This window comes from Sus scrofa, chromosome 11 (genome assembly GCF_000003025.6).
Source record: "Sus scrofa isolate TJ Tabasco breed Duroc chromosome 11, Sscrofa11.1, whole genome shotgun sequence".
NCBI classification, from domain to species: Eukaryota; Metazoa; Chordata; class Mammalia; order Artiodactyla; family Suidae; genus Sus; species Sus scrofa.
Genome location: NC_010453.5, coordinates 1,604,725 through 1,629,098, shown reverse-complemented (window position 1 = coordinate 1,629,098; position 24,374 = coordinate 1,604,725). Strand labels below are relative to the sequence as shown.

General features: G+C 51.6%; 1 long non-coding RNA gene across 1 annotated transcript; it reads left to right on the top strand.

The window, feature by feature from the left end:
* LOC102165071 lies at window positions 1,468–3,024 on the top strand. The gene is made up of 3 exons (XR_299793.2): window positions 1,468–1,993; window positions 2,365–2,545; window positions 2,689–3,024. It is a non-coding gene; the product is annotated as an uncharacterized LOC102165071 (long non-coding RNA).

Genomic DNA, 24,374 nt, shown 5'->3' with positions numbered 1-24,374 from the left:
CCGTGCTCCCCAGGCCATAGGGCGGAGGCTGCAGGTACATGCCCGTGACCCAGGGCTGGAGCCGCTGCGAAAGGAAGGCTAGCAAGGAAGACATCATCCTTGGGTGTTCAAATCCTCATATGAGATGTCGGGGGACCCATTTCAAGGACCCTCTTTCCAGAATTTACTTCTCAGGAAGTAAGAGGGAAAACTCTTTTCTGGCAGTTTCTCCCATGCTGCTTTGGAGTCTGCACTCCAGGTGCCAGGGTGGGGGCAGACAGTGAGACCCAAGGTCCTGACCACCCCTCTCAGGTCTGGTACCTCTGCTCCCCTACAGGCGCCCTGTGGGAGATGCACATTCTGAGGGGAGCTGCTGGCTGGCCTGCAGGTCTCCCCTGGACTGGCTGGGGCTCCATAGTCCTGGAGGTGGTGTCCTGTCTTGGCAGGAGGCCCTGCAGGCTTGACCCTGCTTCAAATATTCACGAGTGTTTTCCTCTCCTCCTGTGTTTACAATTGCCTTTTAAATTCTGCGTTATGAGGAGGGGACCTGAGCTCTTAAAGTGTCACCATCAGTGTTCAATCTGTGCTCCTCCCTCTACGTCCTGGATTTTAATACATAACGAATTCACTGAGAGAACGGCTTCATCAACCGGCTTCTAGCCGTTCTGTTGCAGCATTTGTACTTCTCCGCTTTTCTAGGTGTACAGCTTTGTTTCCACACTTTTTTTAAAAAAGGACGTTTTACAAGCGTGGTGTAGAGGCCGGGAAAGTCCCACAGTCTAACTAAAAATATTATCAACGTGCCATGGATAAAAATCAAGAGCAAGGGTGAATGGATTCTGCAGTTGAAACGCGTAACCCGGCGCTGCTTATCGACTTATCGACGGCGGAGGTTGCCGAGTCCGCGTCCCGGGTCCGTGCACCTCGCGCTCGGCGCACTCCTCCCTCCAGCGGCCCGGGGAGAATCCAGGGTGCTCGGGCCTATGAGAAAGACCGGATGTGGCGTCTTCCTTGAAAAGGCAACCCTGCCGCCTCTGAGGAGGGGACGCGTCGTAAGGCTGGTGTCCACCCGGAGTCTCTGTGGAGCAGGCCCGCTCGCTGGGCAGGAACGCGCCTCCCGCGGCACCAGGACCAAAGGGCGTCCCAGCGCCTGGCGTTGATTCTAACTCGCCCGACGGACTCGCTGTCGAAGTCGTGCAAACACACCTGGGGTCGCGCCTCTGCAGGGAAGCCAAGGGCTGGTCCACAGAGCGAGCTGCACGACGGCGACCGCGGGGCGGGCTTCCCCGACAGGAGCGAGGCGCGGCCCCCGTCAGCCCTGCGCACGCGGACCCCCAGCCGTCCGTCCGTCCGCCGACGGCCCCCCACCCCCGCACGCCCCGAGCCCCAGGGCCTCAGCCGGGCCCGCCGCCCCCGCAGGGTCCGCTCGCCTCGCAGGAGGAGGGTCATCTCGTCCAGACCCGCTACCGCGCACGCGCCGCCCCTACGCACACGCACATGCGCACGCACCACGCCTACGAACGTGCGCACGCATGAACACACATGAGAATGCGCAGACACGCACAGGAACGCACGCGTGTGCGCGCGCAGACACTCCGCACGCTGGCGTCTCGGAGCAGCGCCCGCCCTCCCCGCGCCTCCGGGCTTCTCTCCAAAAACCTGAGGGGCTGGGACCCCGGCCGTGTTGCGACCCCACAGCGCCGTCCTCCCCGCTCCCCGTCCGGCTGCCCTGGGACACCGACCGGGGGGCCGTGCAGTGGTCAGGACCCCGTGGTCCCGAGGCCCGGGCGCCCTTCCCAGAGCCTTCCCGACCTCTTCTGAGAGCAGCCCCCACGCCCTGCTGTGGCCTCCGAGGGGTGGGCACACCGCTGCCACGGCGGCCCTCGCCTCACCAGACACGCGGCCCGAGGGAAGGGCCCGGCTCGAAGGGGCCGCTCCTCCCAAGCGGTCGTCCGTTTTAGAATATAGTCCTGAACACGTGGTTTTGTGACGGTGGAGGAATTGTGCTTGAAAGGTAAGTGAAAGCAATGAGAGGAAAGAGGCCACTTCTGGAAGGGAAGGGGGTGCTCTCACATGGGTCCTGGACGGAGACCACCCCTCTGACCGCGATCTGCAGCGCCGCGGCCAGACCCACCCCAGACGGAAAGTCGGGTCCTTGGCTCTGGCCTGCCTCGGAGTCCAGTGCTAGAGATTCGGATCCACGGGAGAGCACCGCCAAGGCATCAGCGAGAGGAGGGTGGGGGTGGGGGGGGAGATGGAGGTTGGAGGATGGGAGTGAGAGGTGGCGAGGAGCCTGACCCTCGTGAGACACCAGGAAGCCCCTGGCCACACACCCGTGGGCCAGGACTTCGGCACTAACTCTGTGTGTTTGTTTTCTGCCTGCAGTTTGCAGATGGAGGTGTCCATCCTGGAAAGGACAGGCGGCGGCAAATCGCACAGCTCACAGGGATTGTGAAAGATTTGGATTCAGATCTGCCCTTCACTTGACTGAAGTCTCCTAGAGACCAAGCTGTAGCCCAGGAGAAGGAAGCCCGTGCAGGGAGACCCAGACCAGGAAGGGTGTCAGGTAAATTGTGACGGTCACGTTACAGCACCAAAGCTTTCCCCAGAGAGGGTCGGCCTCCGGCTGGATCTGTAAGGAGTGCACATCCTGGCTGACCTCCCGGTTAAAGCCTCCTACCAAGACAGTCCCAGGCTTTTCTCTTTCAGGTTCTTGGCACCTGGTCCCATGGCTGAACTCTGGATTACCCAGGATGCAGTGACATGTAGAAGAGCCTCGAAGCCTCTACAGATTCACACAAAGTGCGGAGTGATCCTCTGTGACTCAGGTCAGCAGCCTCTCCCCACTGCCCCACCAGAAAGGGGGCTCCAGTTCATTGAAGACGCTTCTCTTGGAGGAGATCTGGATGAAGATCTCACTGCTCTCGGCCTCTCGCTTCAGTGCAGCACCTGGGCCAGGTTCTTGGGCCATGTTCTACCCAGGTGATTAGAATCTGGTCCCACGTCCAAAAGTCTGAATTAAAATACTTTCAGATTTTTCATAAAGAGCCTGAAGCTGTCTGCTGCTTCTCGAGTTCTGATGCCTTAGCCAGACAGAATAATAACTGCTCAGATGACAACAGTAAAGAAAAGTATCTGGAGTTAGAAACGTGTTTTTCTTTTTTCAAGGATATAATCCTTATAAGTAAACAACTTGTTAATAATTAGTTCTTTCAAAAGAACTAAAGTGCCAACACTAGTCACACACCAATGCCAGCCTTTAAGGAAAACAACAGCTATGTCAGCAGTAACTAGCCCAACTAGTATCCACGAGGATGTGGGTTGGATCCCTGGCCTCACTCAGCGGCCTCGCTCATCCTCTTCTGTTTAGTATCTTACCACATTTACTGTCTCTACAATGAAACATTCAGACACATGCAAGAAAAATTATATGTGCTGTCAGGATCCATTCTACTTTTTTAAAAATCACAGTTGTTTGACTTAAGTTTGATAACGATAGTCTTGGTTCTTCGGTGCTACAGGACAAGAAAATTATCCAGCCATCTTTGAATAGTCCTAAATTTGAAATGAGCTTCACCCTCCACGTACACATGCAACTTGGCATTTCTTTGTCATCCTCCTTTTCCTATCCTAAACCCTATCTCTGCTAGTTATTCAGTCTGTGTAACACCATTCAGAGCAGGATACTGCCAGCATCAGATATGACACTTCACAGACTCCTGTTTTTCTCATATTGGTCCCACTTCTTATCCCTACTCAACCAGAGAGAGATAGAAAGAAAGATAGAAGGCCCTGAAAAAAGCCTCTATTAATTTTGCAGCCATTCAATTAAACTAGGACTTCTGCAACTTCTCAGTCTTCATCTGACCATCTGGGAGAGAACGCCAAGCCATAACCCTAAGACAAACAAGTACAAAGCTTGTTTGCATTTTGCACGGAGCTGGAGATCAAATACATGTTTACTGTGAGCTGTCCCAACTAAACATTGTCTAACCCCGTGCCTATATTCCAGCCTTCTTTGAGAGTGGCAAGGACGTTCTCCTCCCCCACTCCCATGGGGTAAAAATTCTGTTCATTTAAATTATCAACAGCAAAGGCAAAACACAGCATATTTGTTAAGAGCACAGATTCTGCAACCCCCCCAGCAGTATCACTTCCTATGTGACCTTGTGCAGATACGTAATATCTATGTGCCTCTGTTTCCTCCTTTGTAAAATGGGACTAGGACAGGATACCTACGCCATAGAAAGCTATGGAGGTTAGATAAGCTAACATTTGTAAAAGCTTTTTTAAAAGGCCTAGAAAGGTGTTTGACAAATAGACAAAAAAGAAAAAAATCTAAGTGCCACCACGAGTCACACACCAAGTCCAGCCTTTAAGGAAATCAGCTATCTCAGCAGTAACTAGCCCAGCTAGTAACCATGAGGATGTGGGTTCGATCCCTGGCCTCGCTCGGTGGGTTAAGAATCCAGCGTTCCCGTGAGCTGTGACGTAGGTCACAGGTGTGGCTCAGATCCTGCATTGCTGTGGTTGTGGCATAGGCCAGCACCTGTAGCTCCCATTCGACCTCTAGCCTGGGAAGTTCCATATGCCACAGGGGCGGCCTACAAAAACAAAACAAAACAAAACAAAACGCAACTAGTTAAGAACATGAAACAAAGATATACATAAGTACAAAGAAACATACAAGTATTGTCTTTTGATAGTGTAAATGTGAAATGTGAGTGAAAATGACAGGAATATTTGCCTAAAAACAAACAATAGTCCAAGAAGTCCTTGGTTGATTAAGTTGATGTAATATTTAAATTGTCAGTCCTAAAAAACAAAAGTCATTTTATTCATGACAATGATTGGGTTTAAAACTATTATAAAGGGGGAAATAATCCATCACCTTGGAGCTTCCACTTCCAGATTCCAATTCTGGGCTATTATTTTCACTGCTTTATTTTTTTTCACCAGATGAAGTTTAGAATGTGAGATTCTCTCTGTGTTTCTGGCCTGCAAGAAACAAATTCCAATTTAGGTTTTACCATCTTTGTCAACCTAAAACTTATTAACATCTTTATTAAGTTTTTAGTAAAAATGAAAGTCTGTTTTAATCAAAACGGATTAAGGACCCTAAACATAAGGCCAGATACTATAAAACTCCTAGAGGAAAACATAGGCAGAACACTCTTTGACATAAATCACAGCAATTTCTTGTTTGATTCACCTCCTAGAATAATGACAATAAAGAAAAAATAAACCAGTGGAACCTACTTCAACTCAAAAGCTTTTGCACAGCAAAGGAAACCATTTCAAAAAAAAAAAAGACAAAAAGACGACCACAGAATAGGAGAAAATCTTTGCAAACAATCTAACTGACAAAGGCCTAATCTCCAAAATATACAAACAACTCATTCCACTCAACAGCAGAAAAAACAACCCAATCGAAAAATGGGCAGAAGACCTAGACATTTCTCCAAAGAAGACATATGATGGCCAGCAGGCACATGAAAAAAAATGCTATCACTAATTATCAGAGAAATGCAAATCAAAACTACAGTGAGGTACCACCTCACATTGGTCAGAATGGCCATCATTAACAAGACAAAAAATACTGGAGAGGGTATGGAGAAAAAGGAACCCTCCTACACTGCTGGTGGGAATGTAAATTGGTACAACCACTATGGAAAACAGTATGCAGGTTCCTCAGAAAAGTAAATATAAAACTACCATATAACCCAGCAATCCCACTCCTGGGCATATATCCAGACAAAACTAATTCACAAAGATACATGTACCGTATGTTCATTGCAGCACTATTCACAATAGCCAAGACACAGAAACAACCTAAATGTCCATCAACAGATGAATGGATTAAGAGGATATGGTGTGTGTGTATACACACACACACACACACACACACACACACACACACACACGCAATGGAATACTACTCAGTCATAAAAAAGTGAAATAATGGCATTTGCAGCAACATGGATGGAACTAGCGATTCACATGCTAAGTGAAGTAAGTCAGAAAGAGAAAGACAAGTGCCATATGATATTACTTATATGTGGAATCTAAAATATGGGATCAATGAACCTATATACAAAAAAAAAACATACTTACAGACATAGAGAGCAGACTTGTGGTTGCCAAGTGGGGAGGGAGGAGGGAGTGAGATGGACAGGGAGTGTGGGGTTAGTTAGATGCGAACTCTTATATTTAGAATGGATAAAGAGTGAAGTCCTACTCTACAGCACATGGAACTATATCCAATCTCTTGGGATAGAACATGATGGAAGATAGTATGAGAGAGAATATACATGTATATGTATGACTGGGCCACCATGCTGTACAGCAGCAATTGGCACAACACTGTAAATCTACTTTTTTTAAAAGTCTGTTTTAAAGTATCCATTTCTCCCCACAGCCTACTATGTGTATCTGAAACAGGGCTATATTCTATAAAGAACTCAATGAAAAAAAAAAATCTGTTCTGGAGGACTTGGCAATCACACTGGAGAAACAAAACACGCATATTTTTGAGACAACCAGAGAAAGTAGCAGGATTTTCTATAAGGAAGTGCTTGGTGGGGAGGGTCTTCACTGTGGAGAACAGCCTTACACCAGGTCCCCAGACGGAGAATTTCAGGTAGCGCACATGAAATAGCCACGTACAACACGCTGCTGGAGTCAATGGCTACATAAGGAATTGCAGTAAGTGCTGCAGTGCTGTGAACCAGGAGCAGACTTGAGTGAGATGAGACTGTCAGAGGGAGACGGGCATCCCCACCACCCCACACTACGAGGATGGCATTTAGTACGGGCAAGTCTTACTTTTCTGTGTGACTTCCTGATGAAAATTCAGTTACTATTCAGATTTTGGAGAGACAGTCCATGTATTTTTGATAAAAAAATAAATGAAATCATTTGTATTTGCTTTTGAGTGATAGCCATGGAGAGTGAAATAAAAAGACTGGAAAACTGGAACCAGAAAATACAGAGATGAGCCAAAAGCTGGAGGAATCACACTCCCTGACTTCAGACTATACTACAAAGTTACAGTAATCAGAGCCGTGTGGTACTGGCACAATGACAGCCATATAGATCAATGGAGCAGAACAGAGAGCCCGGAGTTAAACCCACATACTTACGGTCAGTTAATCTATGACAAAGGGGGCGAGAATATACAATGGGGAAAAGATGGTCTTCAATAAGTGACGCTGGGAAAACTGCACAGCTATATGTGAAAGAATTAAACTGGAACATTCTCTAACACCATATACAAAAATACACTCAAAATGGGCTAAAAACCTAAATGGAAAACCAGTAACCATACCAGTCTTGGAAGAGGGCGTACGCTCTGGGACATGAATCACAGCAATTTTTTTTTTTTTTTTTGATCACTCTCCTAAGTCAAAAGAAATAAAAGCAGAAATAAACAGGATCTAATTAAACTTAAAAGCTTTTCACCAAAAAATAACCATTGACAAAACAAAAAGACAACCCACAGAATAGAAGAAAATATTTGGAAATGATATGACCGGTAAAGAGTTACTATCCAAAATATATAAACAGCTCATGCAGCTCAACAGCAAAATTAAATAAACCAGGAGTTCCCATCATGGCTCAGTGGTTAACAAACCCAACTATCATCCATGAGGACCCGGGTTCGATCCCTGACCTCACTCAGTGGGTTAAGGATCCGATGTTGCTGTGAGCTTTGGTGTAGGTCGAAGCATTGCTGTGGCTCTGGTGTAGGCCAGTGGCTGCAGCTCTGATTCAATCCCTAGCCTAGGAACTTCCATGTGTGGCGGGTGCTGCCCTGAAAAGACAAAAAAAAACAAACAAAAAACACCAAAAGAGTGAAACTGGACAGAAGACCTGAAGAGACATACAAATGGCCAATAGGCTTGTAAAAAGTTGCTGAACATCAGTAATTATTAGAGAAAGGCAAGTCAAAACTGCAGTGAGGTACCACGTCACATCTGTCAGAATGGCTATGATCAAAAGAACACCAGTAAATGCTGGAGGGTGTGGAGAAAAGGGAGCCCACCTACTCTCTTGATGGGAATGTAAACTGGTGCAGCCACTGTGGAAAACAGTATGAACGTGCCTCAGGAAACTGAATATAGAACTACCGTTTGATTCCTCAACGCCACTCCTGGGCATCTATCCAAAAAAGGTGAAAAGACTGTAATTTAAAAAGATGCGTGCACCTGAATGTTCACGGTAGCTCTACCCGCCATAACCAAGACATGGAAGCAACCCAGGTGTCCGTCAACAGAACTGGATAAAGAAGATGTGAGAGATGTGTACATACACATACGGCACGGCGGCCACAAAAATGGCATTCTGGCGTCTGCAGCAACGCGGAGGGACCTAGACGATACTGTGCTTAGTGGAGTGACGCAAGAACACCTATTGTATGACATCCTTATGTGTGCAATCTAAAAAATTTAAAAAAATTTAAATTTTTAAACAACCATATGCAAAACAGAAACAGGCTCACAAACATAGAATACAAAGGCGTGGTTACCAGTGGGGAGGGGGAGGGGAGGTCAGGACGGAGGAGACGATTCGGCGGCTAAAGCTAGTGTGCGTAAGATAAATGAGCCACAAGCACGTGTGGTGCAGCACAGGGGATTGTTCTGTAGCAACTGTAAGTGGCGTATAATCTGTAAACGTACTGGATCCCCGTGACGTACACCGAAACTAAGACACTACGGTAAAGCAACTCTACTTCAACATAAATAAACTAATTTAAAAAGAAAAAAAGATGTGGCAGCAGGTCCAGAGCCTGGAGGACCCCAGGAGCAAGGGCAGAGCAGAGCAAACCGAGGAGCATGAGGTCAGCCCCAAGAGCCAGGCCCGGGCAGAAGGCTCTCGGCACCTGGCAGCCTGAGGCCCAGGAGTGGAAACAGGCAAGGGGCCCAGCGGACGGGTCGGGGGGCAGGGTGGCGGGGGACACAGCTCCCTGGGGGCTTCACACCAAGATTTCCATCCGATTCTCTGATTTCAGGTAAGGCTCAGAGCCACTGAGTTTTTTCACTTACTTTTTAAGAATAAGATACTTTCTACTATGAAATGACATACTGGTTTCTATTTTGTTTGATTTTTATCAATATTACACATGTGCTTAGTGTCAAATTCTACCATCAGACTTGTGAGGAAAAAAAACAAAAAAACTCCTATCCCGGGAGTTCCCGTCGTGGCTCAGCGGTAACAAACCATGAAGCCAAAGGTTCGATCCCTGGCCTCGCTCAGTGGGTTAAGGATCCAGGCTCGCCGTGAGCTGTGGTGTGGGTCGCAGACGCAGCTCAGATCCTGTGCTGCTGTGGCTGTGGCGTAGGCCGGTGGCTACAGCTCTGATTTGACCCCTAGCCTGGAAACGTCCATATGCCGAGGGTGTGGCCCTAAAAAGACCAAAAAACAAAACCCTTCTGCCCCCTTTTCACTCTCCAAAGGCAACAACCTTCAAATCTTTTCATTGCTTATTTTCGCATTTGCATCCATGTCTCTAAATTACGTACACGTTTTGCTGCTTGAGTTTTCACTTTTAGGGACTGCCTGCTGACGCTGACCCCCCCGCTTCCCACACACGTTTTCCTCCACCCGGTGTGCAGCTCAGGTTACGCTCTCGTTTATGTTTGTCGAGGATGCGGGGGTTGCAGCGTTCTGTGTAAATCCCTCTCACAGACCACTCGCGATACACAATCGTTTCTTTTCCTTGCAGACACAGTCATTTGCTTTCCCTAGAACTAATACTTTGTTTTCACTTACTTACATTTCCATGTTCTCATCAGTTCAACTCCAGAGTCCCCTCTGGTTCTGTAAACCTCCTCGTGGTACGTTCAGAGGCAACCAGGTGCTACCAGCCCTCCTTTCCTTTCGACCTGATGGGTTTATACCTTTTTAACTTCACGTTGTACTGTCTGTGTAGCAGCGCTACCAGAGAGAGGAGGGGCCGCAGGGGGCTTCACCCCGAGAGCCCAGAACTGCTTAATGGCTGCTTGAACCTAATACCGCCACCAATTGATGGCTTAATCGGGGTTAGGGCCCTTGGGAAGCGGAAACCCAAGACGGAGGCAAAGTTGCTGAAAACGGAGACGAGGGATTCACTTTCAGCACCTGGTGTTGAGTTTCCAAGCTGTGCCGCAGATGGACCTGCAGGGCTGGTGGGAGCCTCCGCCTGGGGCAGGGCGTGGCAGAGGTGGGCACCACCATGGTGGGTACCATCTCTGCCTCGGCCGCCACCTGTCTTCTGAGTGACCTTCCGTCAGACTGCCCTGTGCTGTGTCCTCCTCCAGGTTATCCCTACCCGTACCTGTGCCTTCTCCCGAGAGAGACGAGGGGGTCAGCTCACGCAAGGCAAAGGAAGAACCGTTTCTCTCTGCCTCCGCGACCAACGTCTCTTTCCTCCTGAGCATGTTGTGTGTATTGCTTGCAGACACATATTTGGCGCCCTCGAAATGAGTAGGGCTTCAGATCCAGTCGTAGGAAACGCGGGAAGCAGGGAGGGTGTGCACTAGCAAAATCCCAGCCTTCTCTGTGGCCGGGCTCTGCCCACCCAGGGCTGGCTCCCTGCTGCGGGCTCCCAGCCCGCGTGTGTGTGTGTGTGTGTGTCAGGACGGGAGCACTGGTTGGAGGAAGACTCTGTGTGTGTGTGTGTGTATGTGTGTGTGTGTGTGTGTGTGTGTGTGTGTGTGTGTGTGTGTGTCGGGATGCGAGCACTGGTTGGAGGAAGACAGGCCTGGACTCCTTTGTTGACCAGCCGTGTGGTGCTGCACAGGTCACTGAGCCTCCTAAGCACTTTATTATTTGCAAACTGGAGATGACCATGTGTGCCTTGAAGCATGATTATTATACTTACAGTTAATAAATGGAGAACTGCCACTTCCAACAATATGAAAGATGTAACAACCTGGAAACTTTTGCACTGTCATACAATCTGAGACACTACATAAACTAGAAGACTCCTTTTAAATGCCTAGCCGGCTTCTCAAAAAACACTTCAGAACTCCCCAATGGCCAGAAATGACATTGAAACCTGGAATGAGACCCATGTGAGGCCACACGGACAACACCAGGGAGAAGAGGGAGCAGGCTTAGTCCCTAGAGGGGCGCAGAGGCAGAGCAGAAACTCCCACGTAAAGATACGACCTTAAAGAATCAAGGAGATGATGAGTCAGGGAAATTGCACCCTAGGGCAGACGGGAAGAGGAAGCCTTTCCACCTCTGATTGGTTTTTTTCCCCTCTGAGAATTCAGAATCTCAGGCCAAAATCTCCACGAGTTTGGGGAGATCGTGCCGCCCAAGATGAGATCTTGGGTCACCTAGAAAAGCCCACAGAACATCTCTGGAGGGACATGACGCTCTAACTCGGGTTCACACACAGCCCGAGAAGCAAGAAACCGCCAGCAATGAGAGTCAGCAGACAAAACAAACAGCAGGATTCCATTCTTAAGAACTTCTGATGATAGAACTATTGCATAGCAACTAAAAAAATAAAATTGCAAATGATTTAAGACAAAAATAATAGAAAAAATGTAAGAAAGAAGACATTCTTTTTAAAAGAGGGAGTTCCCACTGTGGTGTAGTGGGTTAAGGATCCAACTGCAGCAGCTCTAGTTGCTGCAGGGCACAGGTTCAATCTCTGGCCCCAAACAGTAGGTTAAGGATCTGGCATTGCAGTGAAAGGAATAATAAATAAAGACATTAAAACAGTGACTTAACTGTATTCTATATGTTCAAGAAGGTAGAAGAAAGATTAAGCAGCATGGAAGATTTTTTAAAAGATCCAAAGCAAATCTCTAAAGGTGAAAATACACTGTGTGAGACCAAAAAGCACTGGATTGGAGTAACAGCAGATTTAAACACTGCAGGGGGAAAAAAGATGAATGAACTAGAAAACGTAGCATTAGGGAATTACACCATATGAAACACAAAGAGGAAAAGGCAAGAGAGAGAGAGAGGAAGGAAGGAAGGAAGGATGGGTGGAAGGAGGAAGGGAGGGAGGGAAGGAGTTCGTTCCCTTGTGACTCAGTTATGAACCAACTAGCTCCACGAGGATGCATGTTCCATCCCTGGCCTCGCTCAGTGGGTTAAGGATCCGGTGTTGCCGTGAGCCGTGGTGTTGGTCTCAGACCCAGCTGGGATCCTGCGTTGCTGTGGCTGTGGTGGAGGACGGCAGCTATAGTTCTGATTCGACCCCTAGCCTGGGAATGTCCATATGCCGCGGGTGCAGCCCTAAAAAGACGAAAAAAAGAAAAAAGAAAAGGAAAGAAGGAAGGGAGGAAAGGAGGGAGCGGGAGCAGTGAGCTGCAGGACCACTTTACGTGGTCTAATGTGTTGACTGGAATCCCTGAAAGAGCAGAGAGAGAGAAAGGGGACAGCAAAAACATTTGCATACATAATGGCCAAAGTCATAGTTTCTATAAAAATGCTAAACAAATTTAAGATAGTCCAAAAAAAAAAAAAAAAAAAACCCAAGCAAGAGAAACAAGAGGAAAACTACACCAAGGCAATTAATTGGAGTGATCAAAATACTCAAAACCAGTGATAAAGAGGAAAACCTCAAAACACCAGAAAAAAAATATGTATATATATTACATACAGAGGAACAAAAGCAATGGCACTAAGTAAATGCGTTCCAAGATGAGGAGAAAGACAAAGGCTGAGCTAATGCAGCAGCAGCAGATGTGCACTATACAAAGTATTCAACTTCTTCAAACAAAGAAAATGAGATGAGATGGAAATCTGAATCTACACAATAAATGACATCAAAAATAATACATGAGTAAATATAATTTATGACATTCTTCTCGTGTTTAAACGCTTCCGTAAAAAATGATTGTTTCAGACAAAATACTAACAATGTATTACAGAGTTTATAACGTAAATATGTGATAACAACAGCGTGAACATCAGAAAGTGAGGAAAGAACGCACACTATTGCAAAGTTCCTCTGCTGCACAGGAGGTGATATAATAATACTTGAAAGCAAACCGGAGTAAGCTGAAGAGGTATAGCTATGTACAAAACTCCACAAACGAATAAAAATTATAGTTATTAAGACAACAAAGGGAATCCTTTTTAAAAATCCATTCATCCAAAAGAAGGCAAAAAGAGAAAAGAGACAAAAAATGGGACAAATAGAAAACAAATAGATAGTAGATTTAAACAGTGCCATATCGGTAGTCATATTAATATAAATGCTTTAAGTGTCCCAATTAAAAAACAGAGATTGAATTTTTTAAAATAGCAAGGCTCAACTACATGTGCCTATAAGAAACACACTTTAGGAGTTCCTGTCGAGGCACAGCAGAAACAAATCCGACCAGGAACCATGAGGCTGTAAGTTCGATCCCTGGCCTCGCTCCGTGGGTTAAGAACTGGCGTTGCCGTGAGCCGTGGTGTAGGTCGCAGACGTGGCTCGGATCTGGCGTTGCTGTAGCTCTGGCGCAGGCCGGCAGCTGTAGCTCCGATTGGACCCCTAGCCTGGGAACCTCCATATGCTGCAGGTACAGCCGTAAAAAGCAAAAAGAAAAAAAGAAAGAAAGAAAAAGAAACACATTTTAAATATCAAGACACAAGTTCATTAAAAGTACAAGGATGAAAAAAATATATATCAAGCTTCTACTCCCCAAAAGAAACATGAAATGACCATATTAATATCAAAGTAGTTTGGGGTGCAAAGAACATTACAAAGGATAAAGAGGGCCCGCTCATCGTAACTGAAGCTTCAGTTCAGCAAGAGAGCGTAAAAATCCAAAATGTTTATGTGCCTGAGAAACAAAGCTTGAAAATGCATAAAGTGACAGAACTGCAAGGAGAGAGAGACATGGCTACAGTCACAAGTGAACTCTCAGCATTCTCCTCTCAATCACCGACAGACCGAGGAAACAGGAAATAAGAATATAAAGGCGGAGGATTTGAACAATGCTATTAACAACCTTGCCTGAATGCATATCTACTGCGCGTTCCACCCAACGACGGCAGAGCACACGTTCTTTTCGCGTGTCCGTGAGCGTTTACTCAGATAGACCATGTTCTGGGCCATAAACCGAGTCTTAATACCTTGACGAGGATGCACGTCATGTGGCGTGTGTTCTGTTTATAATGCTGAATTCAGCTAGAACTCAGTACTCGGAGGACAGCGGAACAATTCCCCAGTATTTAGAAACTAAAATAGAGAAGTGGGACCACCTCGAACCGAAAGAGTTTTGGGCATCGAAGGGCACAATCAAGAGGGAAAAGGCAACCTGTGGAATCGGAGAACGTGCTTGCAAACCATACACCCCGTAAACTTCTGAGCCAGCGATTGCCTCTGAGGTCAGTGAGTGAAGGTGAAAAGTCCTGAGGCTACAAGGTGTGTGCGGGTGACGTCGTCTCGATAAAACCACAGTACCAGTGTGTGTTCTTGGTGGTGTGTGCAGGCGTTCTTGCAGGTCTGGGGGTGTGTATTGATTGTGTTCTCAGTAGCCTGCGTAAAGTGCCATGTATTGACAGGTTTGGTTAAATGCCCCATGAACTGTCATATGACTGACTCACACGTATAAAAATAAAATAGCGAGGCTGCTCTTCCAAAGAACCTCCTCAGAGTTTCTTTTCTCCCAAACTCGGGAGGATCCACCGTGCGTGCTGCCAGGTGAAAAGGAAGCTGGCCGGAAACTGGAAATCGCGCTTGTGACCATGAACTGCTGTCTGCAAGGTCCTGGGTCGCCTTGTTGGCTCGTCTGAACTCACCCGGGTCACGCCGGGGAGATGGCAGAGGAGGGGCAGGCGTGATTCACTCAAAATCAAAATGACACGTCAGACGGGGCCAAGGGCTCCCAGAAGGCCGCCCCTCACCCTCGGAACATCAGCACCGCGTCACGGCTCCGTGGCCTCCCGCGTCGGAGCCAAAAGGACTTAATCACGACTCTGGCATCACCCCAAAAGCCACGCTCTACCCACATGTCCGTGACCCACTTTCTCTTGGGCGCTAGAGGAAAGCCTGTGACACAACTGCACAGATGCTGGTGCCCCGGGGATGTGCACACCAGGCTGCCAGGCCTGAGCTCGATGCCAGGCTGGACCAGACTGTGGGCTCCAGGAGGTGTGGGGGCCCGTCAAGCCCTTGCCCGTCCACAGCCCAGCCAGGCTGCCCGCAACGCAGACCCTTCCATGTAGGCTGGTGGCAGGACGCCGTGCGTGCTCGGGCCTGTGGTCAACCACCTCTCCTTCAGGCCTGGGGGAGAGAAGGGGGCGGAGGTGCTGTGAGCCCTCCTGATCCCTAAGGAGAGCTGTCCACACTGCGTTCTGATTCGCGTGATTCAAGCAAACACGCACAAGGTGAAGCATCCATTTGAGTAAACTCACTGAAGAGGCACCTTTTGTGGGGCCGTTGGCATCAGAGCGGACAAGGCACTTGGAGCCCAAGGGACCTCAGAGTGATTGGGGGACGGGACACAGCGGGGTCCCCGAGGGAGCCTGGGTGTCTCTGGGCAGCGCTGGAGCTCAGGGTGGGTGTGCCCGGGTTGGAGACCAGCCTAGAGGACACAGGGTCAGATTTTCATCAGAGAAAACTTCCTATGGGGTGGAGGGCAGAGCAGGGGCAGGAAGGCCGCACGGAGATCTAATGCCCTGGAGCCAGGACCAGAGGCCACCAGGTCGGAGAGGTGGAGCTGGATTCTGGGGTCCTCGGGCTGGTGGGGACCAGGTGGCTGTGGAGTCAACGCGGGAGGTTTAAAGACTGCTAGGCAGCAGATAGGCAAGGGGTGACCACCTCCATGTCACGCCTTTGCTGTTCAAGGAAGCTTCTGGACGCAGTGTCGGAGAGGGAGGGAGAAGAGGCTCACCCGTCCCTGCGTGGGGCCCCGAGGGCTTTCCACATGGCACACGGATAAATACTGTCCCCGCTGCGAGGCCACAGCCGCTCCTTGCTGCACCTGGCTCTGCTTGTCACCCACCCCAGACCTTGGGTGCAGAGTCTGGGCCCCGTCCTGCTCTGGTCCTCATACCCAGACCCTCCAGAGCTGTGCTTCAGACGTGACTCCCGCCGCCCTCAGATCACCGCCCCTGTGCTCGGCCAAAGGGTGTAGCTTTGGTCGTGGGCCGGGAGTGGTCTGGGGGGCCTGACGGTGGGGTCCATCCCCTCGGGCGACAGCTACTGAAGACCCACTGGGTGCAGGTCGTCACCTGATACTGTGTGTGTATCGTCAGACCACCGGCAGGAGGGGGACCAGGCCACCCCCCAGGGGTGTGTGAGACCAGGCAGAGTGAGGCCCGCCGGGCAGGGGAGGCCAGCGCCGTCCACAGTCACCGGCCACTGGGCACACTTTAGGGGCTAATACACAGTTTTCAGTGGTCAGCTGTCCAGGAACTCGCAAAGCTAGTTCAGCATGGGTGGTTTGAGATCAGTCATGATGAGGGTGTGCACGCCATTGAAATCAGCAAACCCCGTGAACCCGGCCTCCCCATCCCATCCCCTGCCCGTCTCCTTGACAACTGCCAGCAGCCCCCGCCCCTGCCCCCCCCCTCCGGCCCGGGATCCATCGGAGCGAGTAGGTCGCCAGCCCACGGCACAGCGGAGTCTGGCACATCTTCCGCTAAACCTTGGCTCAGAACTGGGCCTTGATGCTCTGAACAGCAGAGCACGGAATGGGGGCGTCCTCGCTTCCGACCCTGCTCCCAGCCGAGTGGGGGGGGGCGGCAGGGGGCTTCAGCTCTGTGGCTGCATTTAGGCCACTGGGGCACAGCCCATGAGGAAGGAGGGGTGGGCCGGGGTCTCTGCAACCTTCTCGAATGTGGCTGTGAGCCCTTGGCCCCCGACTACTGAGCGGCGATGCTGATGTCTGCTCACGGCTTGGTAGGACCACAGGGCGTGATGACCGCAGCGTCCCAGGAGCCATCACAGTGGAAGCCCCGTGCGGCGGCTGCCGTCCTGTCGTTGGGCGTCCCCAGAGCCCTCGCGAGAGGAGCAGGAGAAAGGAACGTGGACCCGTCTGCACTCTGCTTCCTCTTCTCTGAAAACCCCAGGTGTTGCTTTCCCACGAGCCTGGATGTCCCACCGCCCCTAACCAAGAGCTCCCGGACCAAGTCAGTCACAGAAACCTTCCGGGAAACCCTTCCATCACAGGTTCAAACTCCCTAAAGATCACTCTGGCGAGCCCAGGGATGAGCTGGTGCCAGAGGCTCCGGGTCCTGCTGTGGCCGGAGGCTGAGGACCCTGCCCACCTGTGGGGCTGCAGGTGTGGGAAGACGCCAGGGGTGGGGGTACAGGTGCGAGCCACCTGCCCACTCAGGTGGTCAGTCTGGAGATCCTGGATGGGGATGAGTCCATCCTTCCGAGGCTCTTGCGTCTGGAATCGGGAGGGGCCGGCCCTTGACTACGTGTGCCTCCTCACAAAGCAATGGAAACCATTAACCGGCTCCAATAACGCCATTTTTAAAAAGGCTTCAAATAACTTTCCCAATGCAAAACAACCCACTCAAGCAGACTGAAGTCATTTCATGGGCCAGCTGAACCATGAGCGCTCCCAGAGCCACGCTCAGCTGCGCATGGGCCGTTTCACCCGCCACCACTGTGGCGTGTCCAGCGCTGCGGGGTTGTCTGCTGGGCTCCACGGGATGCCAGCCCGGCCGGTGTTCTGTGGCTCCCTCACTCCCTGGCCTCCGCGGCTCTGGCATTGTCCTCCTACACTTGCCTGTGCTCTTGACTGCGACTCTTTTATGCACCAAAACAGGTCTCCTTCTGAGCCTCTCCCTCCCGGTGACCTGGAGATGAATTCAGCTGCGGTGTCCTCCCTGATAAGGTAAGGCCCCTGTCCTCACAGGGTGACCTCAAACCCACACTGCGATCCACAGCAGCTCAGCCACTGCCGCAAGCCTGATTCCCCACTCGCCGCCTTCAATTAAAATTCCAAATTGGTGTTTTTGTTTTCAAAGGACAGAGGCAGCCCTTCAAGGTCACCCGTGCAGGCGCTGCTGCGACGGTTACCTCGCTGCGCTTCCCCTTGCAGCTCCCGGGAGGTGGCTCGCTGAGAAGAAAGGGCTTCCAACAACTTCAGCATGTTTTCCAGATAAAAATAGCCTCTACGGCATGATATATTCTAGCAAGAAAGACTGGAACAAAAGTAGGTTATTGACTGGCAGATGCCTGCCTTCCGCTGGGCACCGGTGCATCAGAGATTGGGTGCTTTCCAGCTAAATTTAGCATCCGAGTTAATGTGCTGGCGAATAAAGCCCTTCAGAAAATCCACATAAATCAGAGGAGGAACGATGGCTGAAACATATGAAGCCATCACCGCAAGGAACCCCTGGGCACGGCCACTGTAATAAAGACGCGTTAAGCCCCTGCCCACCCCCCCTTATGTTTCTTGTTAACACGAGGGGTCCATTACCGAGCGTTGCCACGTCCCCAAGGAAAAGCCATCTGCATTTAGGAGCTGTGCAGCAATCTGGGCCCAGTCCAGCCCGACTAAACCCCTCCTAGAATTACAGAGATAGAAGAGCCCTCCGAGCGAGTGGGCGCCCCAGATTTTCCGTGGCAGTCACAATTTTTTTTCGTCGTTATCTTCTTTTTAATAGCCAGGCCATCAGACATAGAAGCACATAGGTTTTCCGTTTACTCTTGGCCAAACTTTCCGTATTAGTGATGGCCCAGGTCAGACAGCAATCCTTTGTCAGACTACATCCTGGTTCTGGGGTCAGAAGTTGGGATCCACCATTAGTTGGAACGCCCCCATTTTGCAAATGAAGGTGAAGTGGCACGTCCCAAGGGGATGTCCCCAAGGAGAGAGACCCCTGGCAGGCAGGACGCAGACCTCCGCGGGGTGCACGTGGCCGTGAAAGGAAGGCTGATGACAGTTACACTAGTTGACTCTGCTCCATTGTCCCTCCCAGGACAGTGGACTCTGCCATGGGCACACAGGACGCACGGTGACATGGGAAAGAGTAAATCTAATTCCAGCTCAGCAGCTGACCCTGTGGCCTGGGCAGATCCTCCAGCCCTCTAGGCCTCTCCTTCTTCATTCGTGAATAATAAGAGCACCTCCCGGGAGGAGGCGTTGTGAAAAGAAAGAGGAGATGCAGGTCACGGTATTCAGCACACAGTGGGTGCTCAAGAAATAGGAGGTATTATTAAGCTGGATGGTGATGATTCTGCAAGGGAAAAGGTAGGAGAAAGGGGGGGCCTTTGGAAAATGCTGACTCTGAACTTGGCCTTCACCTCCCCGTGGCCAGCGGATGCCGGCCCCCGGGCCCATCCAGAGCTGCTCTGCCAGTCTGCCACGTGGGCACCTTTGTGCATTCCAACGTGGATGGAGTGCCTCCTGCTTTACGGTGGTGGCGAGACCGCCTCCCCACCTACATAACGGGGCAGAGTCGTGCCCTGAGCCACACCGGGAGATTGGAGTGAAGGAAGTCCAGCCCCCAACCGGCCACAGAACACAGATCGTTTTCACTTTTCGTGGGGACAGTGTGGTTGTTACTCATGGCGCACAGTCTGAGAAATAAACCGAGCCCTTGGAGACGTGAGGCCATGCACGTACTGAGCGACATGAAGAGACTCAAAGCAAGTAATTTCTCTGTAAAACTTACTGTCTTTAAACCATTTCAGAGCCCACTCAGAGCCTGACATGGCTGCTGAGCAGAGCAGCACTGAGAAGCCGGAGAAGGGTCTCCTGCCCACCCTAGGGTGGCTGGGGTTATAGGACTGAGAGCCGGCTGCCTGAGCTCCTGCCAGGCAGTGTAAGAGGCTGGTGGGTGAGAAGATCAGGGACAAGAGAGGCCACCTTCAGACCCTCCCCATGGGCTCTGCCACCGTGAAGTCCCTGGAGCACAGCCCCCAACCCCCGCAAGCTCTCCTTTCTTCTCTAAACATGCAAACAGTGAGACCGCCCACCAAGGAGGAGGTGAGGGTTAAGGGAGAAGCTGGTGCCGAGCAGGTGCGCAATTCAAGAGGGACGCCCCTCCCCTCGGCCAGAGCAGCCTCCTGTCTAGTCCCCAGCTGAGCTGTCACCCGGTCAGCAGGAAATTTAGAGCCCCGCTGTCGTCCACGCCCCAGGATCTTTGTGTAGACGAAGTCAGACTATGGCGGGCATGCGCAGTGTTTCGGCGGGACGTCTGCCCACAACCCACGGACACTCGGCCACCCTCTCACCTGCAGGGCCAGCAGCCGTGGCTGGGATCCCCTCCTCCCTCTGTCCGCAGCGTGGACACCGGCTGGCATCCCTCCTCGGATCCTTTTCTGCGCTGGCGTTTCCCCTCCATCCCTGCACTCTCCCTTCCAGGGCACATCGCAGGCCGCTTGTCCCGATTCGCACACATGGGTGCCCCACGCTTCCAGCCTGGTCCCTTCGCCTTCCGCGCCCTCCCTGTCATGCGTCTCACGTCAGTGGCTTCAACTCATCTCTAAGATCACAGCTCCCAAATCTGCATCAGTGGCCCTGACATTGTTTCCAAACTCGAACAAGGGGCACAGCTCAGTACTTTCAGGGGCCTGGCAGGTGGTATATGCAGCTACTTCAGGTGGTGCTGGAGGACGGTAGGGAGGCGTGGAGACTGCAGCAAAGTGGGGAACACACACTCCACCCCAGCCCCGCCCACCATTGTCTTGGAGGAAGGAGAGCGCCATGACCCAAGTCTTAACAATTTTCTAAAGAAGTCAGGAGTGCAGACTTTTATAAGCAAGTAAGGAACAACTGATTCTGGGGATATTTTTGGTTTGGGGTTTTTAATATGGCTGTGCCCACTGCATATGGACGTTCCTGGGCCACAGATTGAATCCGAGCCACAGCAGCAATCTAAGCTACAGCGGGAACGCCAAATTCAGTGTTTTTAATGTTGCAGGGGAAGCCCATGCAGGGCAAACCAACTGCGTCTGAAAGCCAGACGTGGCCCTTGAACAACCGTGTGCAGATTGCTCCAGACCCACAGGTCCCAGGGCTGGTTGTCAGCCTCATCTGAGAGCGTCTCTGGAACGTGGAATCAGTCGTGTGCACACCCGCCGTGACCTCCCCAGGCCAGCCCGTCTCCGCTCACCTCCGCATCCGCTCACCTCCGCATCCCCGTCGACTTTGTCTTCACTTCCTCTCAACCAGCCGGCTCCTGGCGATGCGTCTAAATCCTCCTTGAACCCCTTGTCAGCACGAATTCTCGCGGCCACACGGCCACAGACGCACCGGCCCCTCATCCCTGCTTTATCTCAGTCTGTCTATGCACTGCTGGCTGGTTACTCTTCCTAAAATGCTCCTCTTCCTCTAACTGCCCCGCTTCCTGTCCAGAAGTCTGGGGACACTGTCACTTGTCCCTAATCTCTCCTCTTGCCTCCTCTGGCCGCAGACCTCCCCCCACTCACCGTGGTTTGTGAGCAGGTGGGCCCCTGAACCAGAGTGCGTTTCCCAGGGTCCCTTGCCGCAGGTGGTCACGTGACCAAGTTCTGCCAATGGAGTGAGTGTGAAGTCCCTGCAGTGTTTCTGGGAACCTTCTCTAAGGGATGGAAGGGGGGGTTAGGGAGAGAAACCCTATGTTACTGGCGGAAGAGGTGCGTAGGTGGGATCTGTGCGTAGGTGAGGATTAGTTTAGGTGGAGAGGGACTGACGCCGGCTCACACAGGCTAAACACACGTGGAGCCCAGTGGTCCCCAGGGCTGGCACGGTGCCCCGTGTGTGCCATCCCCGCGTTCCTCGTGTTGGTCCCCTGTGTAGGCCCGTGGCTGGGTCAGGAGCGTAGTGTCACATTCTGGAGTCAGGATGCCCGTCTGTCTGACCACAGCAGCTTTGACACCTGCTGACCTGGGCGTAGCCCCCTGCTCCTCAGTCCCACGAACCCTCCTGGACCCGTCTCTAGGCAACAGGAGGAGCAGCGTGGCCTGGCAGAGGGTCCGGTGAGGATGACAGGACATATGGTCCTGCTGGATGCAAGCCACCCGCCAGCTCCCGCGGGGTCTGGGCTCTGTGCCCGTGAGCTGCTCCCCTGAGCACCTGTGACCTCCTCTCACAGAGCCTCCGATGGAGAAACAGCAGAGAAAGGACTGGGAAAGGGGGCGTTTCTGCCTCTGTCCCCAGCACCCCCCCTCTGAGCCTGAGCCCACCAGGGAGTCAGACGTCCACTCCCAAAGAGCCCATGCTTGCCTCTCCCGCATGACACGTGACCCCGGAGGACCCGCAGCCCCTCAGCCGAGGGCGCCCCTCTGCAAAGGCCTCTGCTCACCTGCATGTCTTGGATTTTCTCAGCCCAGTTTAGCAGCGACACGACCACAGACGAGAAGAAGGGAGTGTGTGCATGTCACAGGCCGGATGCGAGGGATTCCTCGGCCCTCGAGGCCTCCGTCCTGGCCAGGGGCCCTGGCACTGCCCAGGCACTTACAGAGGAAGGATTCAGACAGAGGCCTGGGCTCGGACCCTGGCCTGTTGTTTTCTAACGGCGCCTTAGCTTTTACGCTTTTGTCTGGTCTCCGTTTCATGGGCCACTTTCAACATCATCTTTGTCTTCATTCACACATCGGTTCGTCTTTTACTGCCTTTTCTTCTGCGGGGACAAGGGGTGATGGCTGAGAGTTGGCACCACCGCTGACGGCCTAGACGTCCTGGGGCTGGGCACTCTCTGCCCAGGGCCAGACACAACATGTGCCTGGACTTTGCAGGCCACGTCGTCTCCATCACAGTGACTTGCTGCCGTGGCTGGAGTGTGGACGTGGCCGTGGAAGCGCGCAGATAACGCTTAATGTGCTAAATGGTCAGCAAGCAGATTTGGTCTGGGGCCTCAGATCCAGAAGACCCAAGGGAAGAGCACAAGGAGGGACCCGAGCCTGTCACCCTTTCGACCAGACACGCGTTCCTCACCCCAGCCTCCCGAGACCCGTGGAACGCCTCCGCACCCGTCCAAGGCCCTCAGCAGCCACGCTGCCTGCTCGACGGTCTCCCCGCGCCCGACCAGTGAGAGCACAGGCTGCACCTTTTCCTTCTCGCCCACGACCAGCACTGACCCTCACACATCTTCTCCCAACGCCAGGCCACAGGTGCTACTCTGGACAAAGCACTAACAGGAGCACGAAAGGACACAGCCACCAAAGTCGTCTGTCGCGTCACAAAGATGACATGTGAGCTGGGTCTTTGCCCAGCAGAGAGGGGAGAGAAGCTCATTCCAGGCGGAGGAGAGAAAGAGCTGGACAGACATGCGCCTGAGAGTCCAGCTTAGAAAGATAAACGGCCTCAGTGGGAGGGTGGGAGGAGCAGAAGCGAAGAGACACAGGATGGGCTGGGGACCGGACAGAGCCGGGTGAGCTCCCCGGGGACTCGGGGCAGTGGCTGCCGTCCTGGACTGTGTTCTGTCCGCCCAGAACTCCAAGCCCAGCGAGATGGTGGGACATGGGCCCTGGGAGGTCATTAGGTCACAAGGGTGGGGCCCGCACTATGGGATCAGTGCCCTCGGAAGATCAGACAGCTGCTCCCTCTGCCACGTGAGGACATAGAGAGAAGCAGGGGTCAGCCGTCTGCTCCCAAACACTGATCTGCCGGCACCTTGACCTTGGCCCCAGCATGAGCAACATGAGAAGGTAAGGTTAGCTGTCCAGTCCGTCAGGTTCATGGTATTTTGTCATGACCACCCGACACAAGCAAGGTCTCTCCTGTGACGTTAAAAGGACCGAGTCATCAGCTCAGTAGGTAGGTGGAAGAGGGTAGGACTGGCTTCAGATTAGCTTAGCTGTAGGGTTAGTTCATATGCAGATTAGGGTCAAGATTAGGGCTTGGCCTCAGATTGGGGCCACCATTGGTTTAGTCCCATTGAAACACAATTCAAGAGATTCTTGTGACTCATTGCTATTCACCGAGTTTCAGATGCATTATTTTTCCACGTCTATTTTCGCACCTTTGCTTCTCACACCTAAACCTGGGCGGTATCTTACAAAGGCGTGTGCAAGTCTTCGTGTATTTCATAGCAACAGCAGTCCTTCAATAACGGTGGTTCCTCCAGTCAACAGCACCTCACCGTCTCTGCAAGAGGGTCGGCGTGTTCGAAGCACAATGGAAAATCGAATGGTTCCTCTCAGGTCCGAGGAAGCAGAACCATCGTGGTCTGCCGTCGGCTGGTCCTGCTTCCAAATCTTGCCTCCCAAGGAAGCTCTCAGAGACAGACATCCTCTCTTGGAGAAAAGCTAATCCAGCTCTCTCGTTTCCTGCGGGACCATGGGGAGCAGCTCGAGAGCTGGGTGAGCGTCACAGCAGCCCAAAAGAACACATCCGAAGAATCAAAGGATAAAGATTGGGGTGCCCTCAGCAGAAACGGAGGGGAGGTCTTGAAAAATCTTAAAACAGAAAATAGAGGAGAGAAAATAGGTGAGCAGGAGCTATGGAAGAGTAGTTTAGGAATTCAGCAAGCAGGTGGATTCAGTAAACAAAATAGCTATTTTTAAAACAACT